This window comes from Schistocerca nitens, chromosome 2 (assembly GCF_023898315.1).
Source record: "Schistocerca nitens isolate TAMUIC-IGC-003100 chromosome 2, iqSchNite1.1, whole genome shotgun sequence".
NCBI lineage: Eukaryota > Metazoa > Arthropoda > Insecta > Orthoptera > Acrididae > Schistocerca > Schistocerca nitens.
The window spans coordinates 473,105,945-473,123,249 of record NC_064615.1 but is presented as its reverse complement, the minus strand read 5'-3'; positions in this window follow the sequence as shown (position 1 = coordinate 473,123,249).

The following is a 17,305-nucleotide window of genomic DNA, read 5'->3' as shown; positions in this document are numbered from 1 at the left end:
GGGGCAGAATTCGTAGCCCAAAACACACTTTTGGATTTATCAGATGTAAAATAATATGTTCACGCAACTCTCTCCTCGAGTTTACGTCTTTTGGTGTGGCTCAGCCTTTCATTTCTTCTTAGGAAGTTAACGATAAATGCATCATAACACGTCACCAGTAACAGTACTGCATAGGAATGCTCGATGAGTGACCTGATGACGTTCAATAATAGTTACTCTGTTGATTTTTGTTGTTTCGAATTAGAGCATGCAGTACTCCTACACCAGACTTCTGAACATTGCCTGTTGAATGCAAATTCAAGTGGTTCATAATTATTTTAGTAAATTCACTCGATATTTTTATGTCCTTTAAATTACATTTGCTACATGATTCGCATTGAAGACGTAGGAAATGTATGTTATTTGGTCCGGGAAGCACGTTCCAACAGAAACTGATGCTTACATTGACATTTATGTTGCGAATTAGTCGTCTTATCCATCACATGGATAACGAGGATGCTCCGTTTTGCTACAGTTGTTTCATAGCTAACAAGGGAACCTCCCCATCGCACCCTCCTCAGATTTAGTTATAAGTTGACACAGTGGATAGGCCTTGAAAACTGAACACAGATCATTCGAAAAACAGGAAGAAGTTGTGTGGACCTATGAAAAAAATATTCAAACCAAACAAACTGAGTAGTCCGTGTGCATGATAAGCAACATCAAGGATAGCTTGAGCACGGGAGTGCAGTGGTCGCGTGGTTAGCGTGAGGAGCTGCAGAACGAGAGGTCGTTGGTTTAAGTCTTCCCTCGGGTTAGTTGTTTGATTTTTTTATTTTCAGACAATCATCACCACACGTACTGTTATTCAACAAATGTAGGAAATAATCATACAAATGTTCGACAATCGTTCGATCCCTTAAGGAACTTTCCGATGCCTTACAGTTCGGAAAATATTCATTGACATTGTTATTGGAGTCACGAGCTATATTTGCTGGATTCATATTGCCCACGCAATGCATCGCACGTATTTAATGCACTCTCGTCCAAAGTAGCGAACAGTTAACTGCCAGCCAGGGAGCCTCATTAGCAGGAATACTCTCTCTTCCGTGCGCTATAGTCGACTGACGTCATGTCTTTCGATGTTTTTTAGGTGTAGCGTCATCATACTACGGCGCGGTTACCTCGCATCGGACGGACGGACGGACAGATAATAATTGTCTGAAAATAAAAATTAAACTTTTCACTCCTGGGAAAATTTGACGGAAGGACCTCTCGTTCCGCAGCTGCGTGCGCTAACCACGGGATCACGGCGCTCCTGAGCGCACCCTATCCTTGATGTTGCCTATCTTGCGCATGGACTACTCAGTTTGTATATTTTGCTTATTTTTTTCATACTTCCACACAACTTCTTCCTGTTTTCTCGATTGATCTGTGTTCAGTTTTTCAAGGCCTATCCCCTGTATCAACTTATAACTAAATCTGAGGGCGGTGCCATGGGGATGTTCCCTTGTTAGTGGTATTGTGTGTTGGTGGCGTTGCCAGTTTACATACTGTGCATGTAACTCACAATTAATGCGTTGGATTCCTCCTGTGATCAGTTTACTTGAAAAACGTTTGTTGTCATCGTAATTTGTGTAACTGTCTCTCCGACTTCCAATTTGACAATTTGTGGAAAAATTGTTTACCTTCTTAGTCCTAGTTTCAAACATTGTCTGATAGAAAATGTAGGCATGAAGGGGTCTGTAAAAGCAATTAATCGCTATTATAGCAAACTTTTGAATCCACTGGACACTTGAATTCTATATATTGATTCTGAGAGTTTTGTTATTTCTCTTGTTATTTACTGTCCCAAAGTCATCCGTGAGAATAAAATTAAAGGCAGTTGGATTAGGTTCCTGATCTATAAACTGTGATTTAATATTCTGCGCTGCTAAATAAATTTTGAAGGTTGTATTCTTTACGTAAAACAGAGTATCGATGTCAGTCCTAGGATTGACGATAAACTTCAGAAATACAATTACGGAAAAGTGACATATCGATTACGGCTACTCACCATCAACAATAGTTGTTACCCATTGTTTAGTATTTGCTATTTTACCGTCGTTACCTTTTAGAGGCCAACCTGATCTTTCCACAGTGCCATTTTTACTTGCTTCTTAATATGTCCTATAACTACAGATTTGTTGAAAATATTAACTGTTAAATACGCTATTCCACAAATTAAAAACTTCCAGTTATTCTTCATATCTTGAAACTTACTACCGTTGACTTTCACTGAAGGAAAGATACGTAATAATAAAATGAAATCAAGGATTAGAATGTCGAAGCATAGTGTGAATGGTTAAAATGAAATGAACTAAAAATCATCTTCTTGTGTAAAACACTTTACTCTTCCAGAGAACTTCGGTACCTCTCAAAATTTTTTCAGCTCTGATGTTTAGCCACATGTGGAAAAATAGCGGGTCTCATGATGCAGCACTGTTTAGCCGTCACAAAATAAAGCCTCAAAAATCAGTAAATAAAACTATTCTTGTACAGTTGCTCCGAATCGCATATACCAACCGCCCTTTGCTGCGACAACTACTCAAAGTCTATTGGGTATTTGATTTTGTTCTGCTTTTTCGGGCCTCCTTACCTCTCCTTCTAGCCCAACCTTTGTTCTGCAATTACGTCTTCATCGGGGAGCTTCTCCTCAACATTTTTATTTTGTGCTGAACTGTTTTGTACCCTTCTTGCATACACACGTGTGTCACGTATTTTATAGAGACTGAATGAATATATAAGGTGAGTATTTCTTCTCTTATCAAATTAAATATTACATATCTTGCTGTGAATTAATTTGTTTGTCCCCATTCCACTTATTGCGTTTCCTTGAAATTATATAAAACATAAGTCTGTAAAAAAAATCGCGTATAGCCTCCTTTGGCTTCCACAACAGCTGTAAGTCTGTTGGGCATTGAGCCCACAACTCGAGCCACAGAACTAGGAGATTCAAGTAACTCATTCCAAGCTTCATGAATTTGCTGATTTGTCGTGCGTTGACAAATGAGTGGTTCTCACTGAAACGGCGTATCTGCTGATCCTGAGCTTGCGTTGTTTTGCGGCGACGGCCATGAGGCCTCCCATTCAAGTTACCACTCTCTTCCTTTCGTCTGATCCACCTGGCTACCGTCGACTTGTGAAGACCCATAGTTCTCGCTATGTCGGCATTTGAAGATCCCTCTGCATGGAGTATTATAGCGCCCTTGTCTGCCTCAGCCAGATGGGCCATTTAGCGTTGACTGAATGATTCGTCGCGGTTAATATTGGCTGCGGAAACAGCGCTGGCAGGAAACAGACTGCCTCCTCCAAGATGGCAGCCGCAACGCAGTGGCCAAGTATGTGTAACACGGAAATCGATGGCATAAAAGACAGATCGCAAGCCCGTGCCCGTGTCATTACATAGTGGAGCAACTTAGAATCTCTAATTTTTCTCAGAAGTGACTGGTCCACTCTTGTCATGTCTTATCCTGATAAATATTACATGAAATGAAATGTTTACGTTTTGCATATGCGGCAGGCCTGAGGCAAGAAACATTTCTGAAATATCTGAGGCAACCTGAAGAACACTTCGTGAATATTATCTGTAGAAGGTTGCCTTATAAGAAGGAAAACGTGTTTATCCCCGCTCGCCGTGTTTCCAGGTGGCGCAGTTTACTCGGAGGCATACATAATTCTCGCCGGGCGTAAGAAGCGACTCGACGAGCGAGGGGAACTCGCCAAATGTCATAGGCTGATTGTCCCGAAACTTTGCTCAGTGAAGGAGAGGACAAAATAAGCGAACATGTGTTTCGGCTTATCTGCAGACACTCGACCGTTTCCGAGAAAACGACGGTCAAAGTTATCAACGCGCTGTTGCTCTAGTGTAGATACCTTCTGCAGCCGAGAACGCAATTGAAGCGGTGGCTACCGTCGTTCCTTCTTAACACTGATTCCCGTGTTCGATACCATATTGGGTTTTTTAATTATTTTATTTTCCTGCCTCTCTATCAGAATTATCTACGAATGTTTTTTTCTAAGTTATGTTGAAATAATGTTGTCATTATTCGCCAATTAACTTTATGTGTAATTAATGAATTAAAAAGTAATAAACGAATGAGACAAGCTGATCTAACATCATCTGGGCTGCCTCATGTATCGTTATAACCAAATATTTTATAAATGTTAATCTACATTCAGATCCGATGATGGCACCTTTAGTGTGTTGAAACCGGTTATCCAGTAAACAATATTTAAGCGATCTTGGCTTCTGAATTATTTCTACAACAGAGTGATCGCCCCACTACGCACTGTGTGTTCCCTTTTTAACTTATTTCTTTACACAGTAAATTAACTGACGAATAACGACAACAGTGTTTCAACATAAATTGGAATAAACATTCGTAGATAATTCAGAGAGTGAGGGGAAAAAAAAGGAAAAACCGGGTTTCGAACTCGCAGCGCAAAGTTCAGAAATCGCTATGGTAGCCGCAGAGCCACCGCTCCAGTTGAATGCTTACCCGCTAAGAGGTGTCTACACTATAGTAACAGCGCATTGAAAACTTTGACCGTCGTTTTCTCAGAAGCGGTAGAGTGTAAGCAGATAAGCCGAGACACGTGTTCGCTTATTTTGTCCCCGCTTTCACTGAGCGAAGTTTCAGCAAGATCGGGGTATTTCCTCGGGAACACAGGAAGAAACCATAGTAATAATGTAATTCAAGGCTCGCAAAAAAAGATTTAAGTGGTCCTTTTTCCCGCACACTGTTAATGAGTGGGACGGTAGAGAAATAACCCTAACCTTCTGCCAGGCACGTAAGTCCGGATTGCCAAGAAATCCTGTTGATGTAGTCATGTAGATGTAACGACGAAATTATGTTTTAATTACGACATGTGACTTTCATTTGATTTAAACATCGAAGTTGTTTGCTGTTTCAAAATGGTTCAAATGCCTCTGAGCACTATGGGACTCAACTGCTGTGGTCATAAGTCCCCTAGAACATAGAACTACTTAAACCTAACTAACCTAAGGACATCACACACATCCATGCCCCAGGCAGGATTCGAACCAGCGACCGTAGCAGTCACACGGTTCCGGACTGCGCGCCTAGAACCGCGAGACCACCGCGGCCGGCTCGTTTGTTGTTTATTTACTTTTTGTTCAATAGTTTCAGGCATATACAAACACCTAGGCGCGTTAAATTGATATTGAAATAAAGTGTCATGCGTGGACCAATAACAATAAATTCCCACCTACTTGTTATAGTACTGCAGTATCTGCCAGCGTCTTCAGAAGTGGATATCGCATACGAAGTTCCTAGGGTGTTTGTAATGGATATTGCAGACGACTTCGACAAAGTTTGAATGTAGCTTCGTAAAAGTTCCGTGAGCAAACGATCTGAGTTGCTGGAGAATACAGTTTATCCTCACTAGACAGTATATATTATCATTATACATGAGGTGAGTAGGGTTTCGCCGCGTTGCGGTGGCCGAGCGGTTCCAGGCGCTTCAGTGACGAACCGCACGGCTGCTTCAGTCGCAGGTTGGAATTCTACCTCGGGCATAGATGTCTGTGATGCCCTTAGGCTAGCTAGGTTTAAGTAGTTCTAGGTCTAGGGGCTGATGACCTAAGCAGTTAGGTCGCATAGTTCTTGAAGCCATTTTTTGACCTTTCGCGTAAATTTTCTTTACATAAACCGTCGTATCTTTTGATTGCGTTGACATAGAAGCTCACTTTTTTACACCAGCATGGGACCGGTTACAGCAAGAAGTGCGATACATTTCCGCTTATTATGTCCACCCGTTCTGGAGGTAAACAGGTTTTAAGGGTTGGGTAGACCGATAGACGGTCAAGAAAGTGAGACTAGTAGGGTTCCGTTTTTACCGGTTTAGGTGACGAAATCCTAACAACGAAAACACTGAAGATGAGGGCCGCATAAATAACACCCGCTACTCTTTATTCGAAATGTTCTAGTTGCTGTCGATACATAAGCATATTAGTCGTAGCTACGTTTTCGATCCAAATCACGTTTACAGGAATGCAAATAGAATGTATTTGCCTATACACGTGGTAATTCACATCCCAGTATTAATGCCACCGCGTTTTAGAAGTACGAACATTCTCATTGCTAGCTAGCTTAAGAAACACTTCTGCTAATGAACGTTTTCTGGCTGTGGCGAGTCTAGTGGAGAATTCGAAACAATGCAGAATACGTTTGGCAGCTATGTAGCCGTTTATTTCCTGGGGTGGTGCAGAATTATCCTACAAAATTTACTCTCTAATAACAGTAATTTGTTATTTCGATAAACATCCCGAATGATTGTCACATAAGCGGTGACATAAAGGAAGAAAATTCATGTTTTTGAGTCCAGAAAGCTCTATGCAACAGAAACTGCAGATTTTCATTTCGAAATTGCCTGCTTGTTCATGTCTGGGGTAATAATAGAGGGCTGTTTGCCTAGGTTGTCTGCTAGCATAGTGAAAGGAAGGTCTGGTTTGTTTTCGGTTCTAATCTCTATGGAGGCAGGTAGAATATCAGTAAAGCAATTTTAAGAAATTCTCGCGCACCCAATACGTTTTATCGCTACCTTTATTCTGTACTGGAGCCCTGTGCATGTCAATATGACACTCTTGTAGAATTTCATACATGTTACTGCCTACTTTTTCCGCTTCTGTCAATAATGGAATTGACTTAAGCGTGGCACTGAATGATTTTTAACTGAATTTCGTTATGAATCTTCACGCATTGCTAAATTTGCACACTTTCATGGTAGGTCAGCAACGGTAATCCAGTATGACTGGTCTGAACGTTGACACAGACCGTTTCGCGGCCGAATGCGGATAATATTTTGCTACTTCGTAACGATCTGGGGTTCTTTGTCTTACTGAAACAGTTAAGTCATCTCGATAAGTTGAAATTCATTTTTATTTGTCCAGTTCATACCAATTAGCGTTTGTTCTTTCAGTTCTGTCTTATATTTACGTGTTGTATTTAACACACTAATCAGCATTAATATAGTCTTACAAATTATGGAATACAGTCTAAAAAAGTTCAGATAGTTTGTCAATTTCACGCCTGCGCATAGTATGTTGGTAGCACTTCGTCGCCTTGCCTGTTATGCTGTGTAGCAGACTTTAAAGCCGTGCGGATCAGCATAACGAAAAGGCGAGGGGTCTCGCTCGTTTTGTCCACGACTGTACATATGGAGGGGCATGTGGTCAGCATACTTCTCTCCCAGCCATCGTCAATTTTCGTGACCAGAGCCGCTACTGCCTAACCAAGCAGCCGCTCAGTTGATCTCAAAAGGGTTGAGTGCACCCTCGCCATGTCCCAACGGTCACTCATCTAAGTCTTAGCCAAGCGCGACAGCATTTAATTTCGGTGACCTGACGGGAATCGATGTTACCACCCAGGAAAGACCATTTGCGCGTAAGTAGAGACTACCTAACTATAATAGGCAAAGATGCTCCCGAAGACGGGTAGAAAATAGAAACTGAAAAACTCTATGAGAAACGCCATTGCGAGAAAAAGCTAATATGAATAGCCACATAAAAATATGTGGAGATTTTAATACATTAGTGCATCGGCACCTAGTGTGGAAAACCCAGATTCCCTGGACAAGCAGCTGGCACATTCGTACGAATTTATTAAAACGTAGATAAAGGCAATTTGTGTGCTGAATTCACAGATGTTTTAGAACAAGAATGTGGACTCACCAACCTGTTATAATATCAGACTGGGTTGACACATGATGTCTCCTTTAAGAAAGCCACAAATAGTCTGTCAGCCCATGGGATGAAGAGATTAGAGGTTCTTGTGGATTTTATGGTAAAATAAGCAATAATTTGTCCTTCCAAATCACCTTACGCTGTGCCGAAATTTCTAGTTCCAAAATCTAATCAGTAGAATTGCCCGGTGGTGGACTATCTAAAATGGAACAGAAAAGTAGTGTTAACATTTTTTCTATTGCCCAATAGGCACCCATGTTTGGCTTGTTTAATGGAGTGCACGAATTTACCACCCTTGGCCTCTATCAAGCATACAATCATATTCAGTCTGAGGAAGGTTCGAAGCCTGTTGAGGCATTTTTAACATTTTTGAATTCAACCCGAACCTCTTTGGTTTGCCTACAGAAGAAGTTGTGTTCTCCCAGTTAATGGACAGTGTGTTTTCTAACATTAAATTCCAGTACGTCTATCACTATATTGATGACTTACTAATACATAGTAGATATACATAATCAGTAACAAACACAATATGAGGATTCTAGGAAGTTAACGTTTCGTACAGCTGTCCACGGCATATTTTCAAGAGTGACCGGTAAGTGAGCGTTTAAGCACATGAAAAACTCGTGAAAAAATCCATCAACAATTTATGAGCATCTAGTTGTATTTGTGCTGCTATTAACCTGGCTCAAAATAGTGACGAAGGTTATTTAGCTTCCAAGCCGCTTCATAAGGCCTTTCAAAAGATGCAGGTCCGTTGCCTTGATCAATGTCACTACACTTTAAAACTGGGTAGCGGACCGAGACTCGAGGTCATGACCTCTGTGTTTGACGGGCAAGTGCTCTACCATCTCAGCTACCCAAGCACGATTCACTACCCGTCCTCACAGCTTTAATTCCGCCAGTACCTCTAACATTGCAAACTTCACAGAAGCTCTCCTGCAGACTTTGCAGAACTAGCACTGCTGGAAGAAAGGATAATGCGGAAACATGGCTTAGCCACAGACTGGGAGATGTTTGCAAAATGAAATTTTTACTCTGCAGCGGATTGTGTGCTGAAAGGAAACGTCCTGGCAAATTAAAATATGCCAGCGAAGGGCCGGCCGGAGTGGCCGTGCAGTTCTACGCGCTACAGTCTGGAGCCGAGCGACCCCTCCGGTCGCAGGTTCGAATCCTGCCTCGGGCATGGATGTGTGTGATGTCCTTAGGTTAGTTAGGTTTAATTAGTTATAGGCGACTGATAACCTCAGAAGTTAAGTCGCATAGTGCTCAGAGCAATTTATGCCAGCGAAGGGCAAAGATCCTGAGTTCGAATCTCGGTCCAGCAAATAGTTTTAATGTGTCCAGAAGTTTCATATCAGGGTACACTCTGCTGCAGAGTGAAAATTTCATTCCGGAAACATCCCCCAGGCTGTGGCTAAGCCACGTCTCCACAATATCCTTTCTTCCACGAGTGTTAGTTCTGCAAGGACTGCAGGAGAGCTTCGTCGCGCATCGGTAGCTCAGATGGTAGAGCACTTGCCCGTCAATGACAAAAGTTCCGAGTTCGAGTCTCGGTCGAGCACACAATTTTAATCTGCCCAGAAATTTCATATCAGCGCACACTCAGCTACAGAGTGAAATTTCCAAAGACGATGAGCTCTGACGACACATTCAGTCACATCCGAGATATGTTCGATCGGGTTCAGATCTGGCGAGTGGGGGAGGGGGGGCGGGGCCGCACGTCAATTGAAACGCGCCACCGTTTTCTTCGGACCACTCCATTGCATTCCTGGCCTTGTGACATGGCACATTATCTTGCTCAAATATGTCACATGATTGTCATGATTGAGTGTACGTGGTCTCCAACAAGTGTCCGGTACTCCTTCGCCTTCATGGTGCCTTGCACGTGCGCGTACTGAACCCATGGATGCCCATGTGAATGTTCCCCAGAGCATAATGGAGCCGCCGCCAGTTTGCAGTACAGGTATTAAGGAATGTTCCCCTGGGAGAGGACGGATTCGCACATTCCATCGGCATGATAAAGAAGATACCGGGATTCATCAGACGATGCAACTCTCTGCCACTGCGTCAAAGTCCAGTACCGATGGTCACGGACTCATTTCAGTCGTTGTTGCCAGGTAATTGTGTTAATATTGGAACGTGCATGGGTAGTCTGCTGCGGAGGCCCGACGTTAGATGTGTTCGGTGTACTATGTGTTCAGACACACTCGTACTCTGTCCAGCATTGAGGTCTGATGATAGATCCTCGCAGTTCGCCGCCTGTCCTGTTTTACCATCTGCCAATCCTACAACGTCCGACATCTGTAATGAAGGTTGGCCGCCCAGACCAGTGACGTCTGGACGTGATTTCATCTTGGTCTCACCACGTGTTGAAAACACTCACCACAACAAACCTCGAACACACGACAAGTCGCGTACTTTAAGAAATGCCCGTGCTAAGCCGAATCATCATAATATTCCCCCAGTCAAACTAAGATGGATCGCGCGCCTTCCCCGTTCTACAAAAAAAAAAAAAAAAAAATGGTTCACATGGCTCTAAGCATTATGAGACTGACGTCATCAGTCCCACAGAACTTAGAACTACTTAAACCTAACTAACCTAAGAACATCACACACATCCATGCCCGAGGCAGGATTCGAGCCTGCGACCGCAGCAGCCGCGTGCCTAGAACCGCTCGGCCACAGCGGCCGGCCCCGTTCTACACACGGACAGCACGTTGACTGATGCTAATGCACCATGCGTGTGTTTGACTAGCAGTCATTCCTCGCCAGATGACGCCTGGAAGGGTTTATATCGATAGCAGGTTTTGGTCATAGTGTTCTGACTGATCAGTGTATGTCTCACCAAGCCCGATGTTTGGATTTCTAGTCTAGGCACTATCAGATCCCGTGTAGCAGTCCCCTCCTGTAGAACCAGCTATACCTTTAATTTGAGCTTTCGCTCCTCTTGATGGTTTGGCTTCAAAAAAATGGCTCTGTGCACTATGGGACTTAACATCTCTGGTCATCAGTCCCCTAGAACTTAGAACTACTTAAACCTAACTAACCTAAGGACATCACACACATCCATGCCCGAGGCAGGATTCGAACCTGCGACCGTAGCAGTCGCGCGGTTCCGGACTGAGCGCCTAGAACCGCGAGACCACCGCGGCCGGCTGGTTTGGCTTCCCTTCGCTAGTGGAGCTCAATCCACCCCTATTAAAAGCTCGGCAAACAAGGAAAATATAGGATGGTGAACGACAGCCGGTCAGTCACTCAGTACATCCAGTGACTCCTAGGAAAAAGGAACTGGGAAGCGACTGGTAGCGCCCAGATTTATCTAAATGGCTCCTGGGAGGAAGCTCGTGCGGAAACCGAGACCCTACCTGTTCTACTAGCTATGCTGCTGCCGGCATAATCTTCAGCAGCTCCCACACAAAGTTACCCTCTTGAACAGCAGTAACGTATTACGTTCTAGCATATATGTACCAAAATTCACCGTCGTTTGAAAAATGTAGTTCATGCCATATTCTATGGTTGTGAAAACTAGGCTGTCACTGTAAAATATTACGTAAGGTTCCAGTCACCTAAGGTAAAATCTTGAGAAATACTTTTACAGGCATCCACATTGCATCATATCAGAAAGTAATGTTTAACAAAAGTAAAATCCATCGGAATAGCCGACAGCTATGTACGCGGTCAAAATGCGAACTGTAGGGGTCAATCAAATGGAAATCGAACACCTGCCAAAATGGGACCATGGATTGGTTTCATTCAAATGTACTCTGCACACGCGCTAAGATATGTCTCCCACTGGGAGATGAGATGGTCAGTACCTGTTTCGTAGAACGTGGTCGGCCGCTGACTGATCCACAACCACATCCACTCTTGCACGTCTCCTCCGACTGAAACCGACGTATACGCATGCCTTTCTTTAGGTCATCACTTGGTGAAAGATTCAGGCTGTACAAAGAATGTTGCGATGATTCCTAACGATTGTTAATGTAGGGATGGGCGTTATTGTGCAACAATATCATTCCGTCCGACAGTATTTCTGGATGTTTTGACTTTATGACGCGTAGCATTTTCTGCAGAATATCTTCATAGCACTGCGTATTGATTATGGTTGCACGCTTGAGGAACTCGATGAGCAGAGGGCCCCTGTAGTCGAAGAAACAGCTTATCCTGACCAGATCGGACCTTGTGTGAAGAGTGTTGGATTTCATTGGCGGGGGAGATGTGGGATTTTTCCACTATTGGCTTTGTTGTTTGCATTCGGTCTCACAATGGTGGCACCACTTAAGATCATGAAGACCTTCTTCGACTGCAATAGCTCTTGCTCGTCGAGTTCCTCGAGCGTGGAACGACAATCAATCCGAAGGACTGTGAAGACTCTTTGCAAAAACTGTGATGCGCCATGAAATCGAAAAGCCGAGGAATGCTTTTGAACTGGATGATCCTGTTACACAATAATGCCCGCCCTACATTTCCAAACGGACAAAGACTATGCTTCAACAAACTTCGTTTGGAAACACTGAAGCCTGGAACTTTCACCATGTGATTTTCAAGTCTTTGGCGACGTGAGGAAAGACATGCATGGATGTCAATTTCAGTCGAACGAGGACGTGCAAGAGTGGGTGCGGTTGTGGATCCGTTAGAGACCGACTGCGTTCTACGAAATAGGAATTTGTCGTCTCGTCTTCCAGTGGGATAAATGTCTTAATGTGCCGGTCGAAGTGGCCGTGCGGTTAAAGGCGCTGCAGTCTGGAACCGCAAGACCGCTACGGTCGCGGGTTCGAATCCTGCCTCGGGCATGGATGTTTGTGATGTCCTTAGGTTAGTTAGGTTTAACTAGTTCTAAGTTCTAGGGGACTAATGACCTCAGAAGTTGAGTCCCATAGTGCTCAGAGCCATTTTTTTTTTGTCTTAATGTGTGTGGTGGTTACTTCTGAATTGACCCAATACATGGTTTCATTGTGGCGGGTGTCAGGTTTCCATTTGACTACACCTCATATTTACCGTCTATAGAAAAGCATAGCAATCGGCTGCCGAGCCACGAGCTTGGGTGGATAGTGCGTTTACGTTCCAAGTGCTGGAAGTACATTCAACTGCCTTGCACAACGTATGACGACTATCATTGAGACCGTCACCTAAAGTCCAAGTGTTTTTCACAAAATTGTTGTGTCCCACCAAACATTCCACTTTAGCCTAGACAAAGTAGCCTGGGCTAGCCTGACTGTTTGGAATGCCTGATACTATTCGCTGATGACAGTGTTATCCTGAGTAAAGTGAAGAAGAGTTGAATGGTACGCCGAATGGAGCGAACAATACAATGAGTACAGGATGTGGATTGAGAGAAAATCGAAAAAGACGAAAATAATGAGAAGTAGCAGAAACGAGAAGAGCGAGAAACTTAAAATCAAGGTTGACGGTCACGAAGTAGACGAAGTTAAGGAATTCTGCTACCTAGGCAGCAAAATAACCAATGACGGACGGAGCAAAAGCAGACAAACCCTGCAAAAAGGACATTTTTGGCCAAGAGACGTCTACTAGTATCAAACATAGGCCTTAATTTGAGGAGTAAATTTCTGAGAATGTACGTTTTGAGCACAGCATTGTATGGGAGTGAAAGATCGACTGTGGGAAAACCGGAACAGAAGAGAATCGAAGCATTTGAGATGTGGAGCCGGCCGTAGTGGCCGGGCGGTTCTAGGCGCTACAGTCTGGAACCGCGCGACCGCTACGGTCGCAGGTTCGAATCCTGCCGCGGGCATGGATGTGTACGATGTCCTTAGGTTAGTTAGGTTTAAGTAGTTCTAAGTTCTAGGGGACTGATGACCTCAGCAGTTACGTCCCATAAAGCTCATAGCCATTTCAACCATTTTTTTGAGATGTGGAACTACAGGCGAATGTTGAAAATTAGGTGGACTGATAAGGTAATGAATGAAGAGGCTCTGCGCAGAAGGAAGGGAATACGTGAAAAAACTGGGAGCTGTAGAATGTAAACATAAGAGAGGAAAACAGAGATTAGAATAAATCCAGCAAATAATTGAGGACTTAGGTTGCAAGTGCTACTTTGAGATGAAGAGGTTGACACAGGAGAATTCTTGGCGGGCCGCATCAAATGAGTCATAAGGGGGCGAGGGTGTTCCCTAAGGCAGGCCAGTACAACCACATCCAGTGTAGGAAACGTGGCACTATAATGTTAGGGAAACAGGTGAAGGTTGTTCACCACTGAACATATCGCAAAACAAAACATTAAAATTCACTACAGTAGAGAAATATACACCTGCATGAATTACAACATGAGGAAGAGCAACTAGCATGACCATAGGGACAACCTGCAATCGGGAAGATGGCTACGTATAATATGCACACAAGTCAGCTACAAAAACACGAATATTTTCCAGTAGGAGAATAAGGCAATGACTGTGGAAGTAAAGAACCAGACGTTGATATCCATGAAACGGAAAAAAGAAGTAGAATCAGGGAAGACACAAGATCATAGGCACCAATGGGTGAGGAATTATTTACCATAGTCAAATACAAAAGTCAGTACAGAATATGCGTGCCTGCATTTCCAATTTAAATTCACGAACGAGAAGTGCAGAAGAATAGAAAACAAGAGGCAAGCTAAAACTTAGAATATCAACGGCCACCTGAAAGAGGAACCAATAAAGGAGTAACACAAAACTCATACCACCAGTCACTAAGCAAAATCTGCAGACGCAGCAGAAAGACGTGCAAGAGCACTATCAATCGTATACTGTTATGCACAGAGATATACTGAACTCAACGGCAGACTACAAGTCCATACTGAAAGACTAGTCAAAGCCACCTATCTAGGAGGCAGAGTTTTAAATCACTTTCTCTGTTATCACGACCAGGAAAATTCGATTAAATTATTGAAACATCACAAAATCAACTGCCTTACGTATCAGCCACTGAAAGCAAATAAAATTTTGGCTTGAGGGACGTCCAGTAGAAGTCAAAGTAGATGAAGTAACTGCAGCAGTATGAGAAAAGGGATTCCACGCAGCATCTGTACACCAGCACAAAGCAGAGAAGAAGAAACAAGAGAATTAGTAATGTTGCCCATATAAGCCCATCTCACAGTCCTGCCAGAAAGCAAAAACAATTATAAAATCTACAGACAAAGGTGCATACTGTACACATGGGTGTGGGTGGAAGACTACTTATACAGGAAAGGATCTCCACAAAGTAAGAGATGCCAACTGCATGGACACGCAAAGAATTTTCCAGCGCGATGTATTCGATGGGCGGACAAGGGAGAGTGTTCTACCTCAGGCATAGTGTAACAAGTAACATATGGTGTTTACTAGTCGGTGTCTCAGTCTAGTGACCGATTTGGGATTCACAGGAAGGAACGCACAGTAGAAACCCCCATAAGAATTTCCACAGAAAAACCGTAGAAATGCTGTATTTGTTGTTGTGAGACATGAGGTTGTGGATGTGTAACATTTGCAGGATTTACGAGTTCTACATATTTAGGTCGTATATAATATATTACAGCATAAATTTTTAGACAACATACTTGTGTGGAGATAACAGCTTGCTTATAATCAATTATTCAAAATGACAGTCACAATCGCATTATTTATTTTGCCACCAACCGGCTTCAACCCACGATGGGGTCATCTTCAGGGCAATTTACACCATTTGGTCGCTCGCTGGAGTCATCACCCTGCCTGTGCACGGTTACCAACTCCAGCGAACGACCAAATGGTGTAAATTGCCCTGAAGATGACCCCATCGTGGGTTGAAACCGGTTGGCGGCAAAATAAATAATGCGATTGTGACTGTCATTTTGAATAATTTATTACAGCATACATGTGTGAAGGAACAGCTACTGCTGATCTACAGCTGTACGAAATACGAGGAATGTATTCGCAGTACATAAACGCATTTCTGAAGGACATTTCATAGTAGACTTTTAAAAACAGACACTGCAAATAATACAATATTTACATGTCTAGGTAAAGGCCACGACAATAATAAGTAATTAATATAGTTAGAGGGTGGAGGGTGAGAATGGAACTGGTGATGGTCAACTGCATCGGGAGTGGCAAGGAGTGAAAATGTGTGCCCACCAGTGTTCGAACCCAGCATCTCCTGTTTACGAGGCAGTTAGGCCACCTGTAGATACAGCCTTTTATTTTTTTATTTTCTTTTCCAACTGCACCGACTACCTCGACACGCCTCTCGGCCGACCCACACTCCTACCTATCGCCACCTATCCGCAGTCGCTGTCCGTGTCGTCCATGTTCGCTACTTTTAGATTCCCGCAGGACGTCAAACATAATTAAGTGAAGAAGATAGATTCGTTGCCCACAGAGGCTTCTCCGTTATACAGGATGAAGAAAAATTCGCGCACTCGGACTTCGCAGCGCAATTCCTCATATTTAGCAATAAAAAATTTTCTCTCAAATTGCGCCTTCGCATATTTCCGGGAGTAAATGGACGTTAAAAACTGATAATCTGGCAACACTGTAATCGCTTGTGTGGTACCTATCTTTGCATCATACAGTAGTAGCCCTGTGCAGTTGGTGCAATGGATAGTGTTTCGGGTTAGCATACAGGAGGTCGAGGGTTCGGTTCTGTTTCGAAGCATATTTGTTTCTATTTTCTGAGTAAAAATGTAGTTGCGTGGTACGGTGCCTGGCGTCGTAAACGTGATACAGTGATTATAGTAGGTCTTCTACAAATCATTCGCAGTTACATACTGTGAACACAGAAATGGAAGTACTACTGTTTTCATTGGTCACCTTTAAAAGAAGCACGTTACTGACGCAAATAATCTTGCACTATTGCATTTACTAGATTATAAATCTGTTTTCTGTGTACCCTTCCCCAATTGTCCCACCGATTTTTATCAACTATTATCCTTGCCACGTTGAGCGTTGTAACATCTTTCATTGCGTTAGGCAAATGCTTTGAGACGAATGCGTAATACCTTCGTGCAGTCAAACGGTCAGAGAACAAATAGCATCCAAACTCCTGTCTCCCAATATTCCGACCCAGACGTTGATGCCAAAGCAAACTCGGTATCTGCGGTCGCGGGAGACATGCAGGTTAACGTCACACCACAGGTGGGCATTGTGCATATTGAAGACACCCTCACGTGTGAACACTGCTTCAACCGACCGTATTACTGTGTTTACCGTCACTGCCTTGCTGTTGTTGTTGGAACCAGACGGCGGTTTGTAGGACGCAGGTGTTGCGCTAAAGAGTAATCATAGAGGTGCAGCCCATGCTCGTGCAGCACCCAACGGTCGTGCGTTCCGAGACAAGCAGCTGCCTCGCTATGCTACGAGTACTTTGCTGGGGTTCTTGTGTTTCTCTAAAAAGTGTGGCAGACGTATGGCATACACAAACGGTGAATATGCTTGTGGTCCTTGGTGCACCTGATAACTGAGCTGATGTTGTCTCTCGTGAATATGCTGCTAGATATTCTGATCGACGTCATCCAGATAAAAATGTGTTTCGCCATATGGAGCTTAGGTTTCGGGAGACAGCTTCTCTCCTTCCACCATCGCTTGACACAGGTCGCCCACGAGCTCACCGAACTCCAGCTACTGA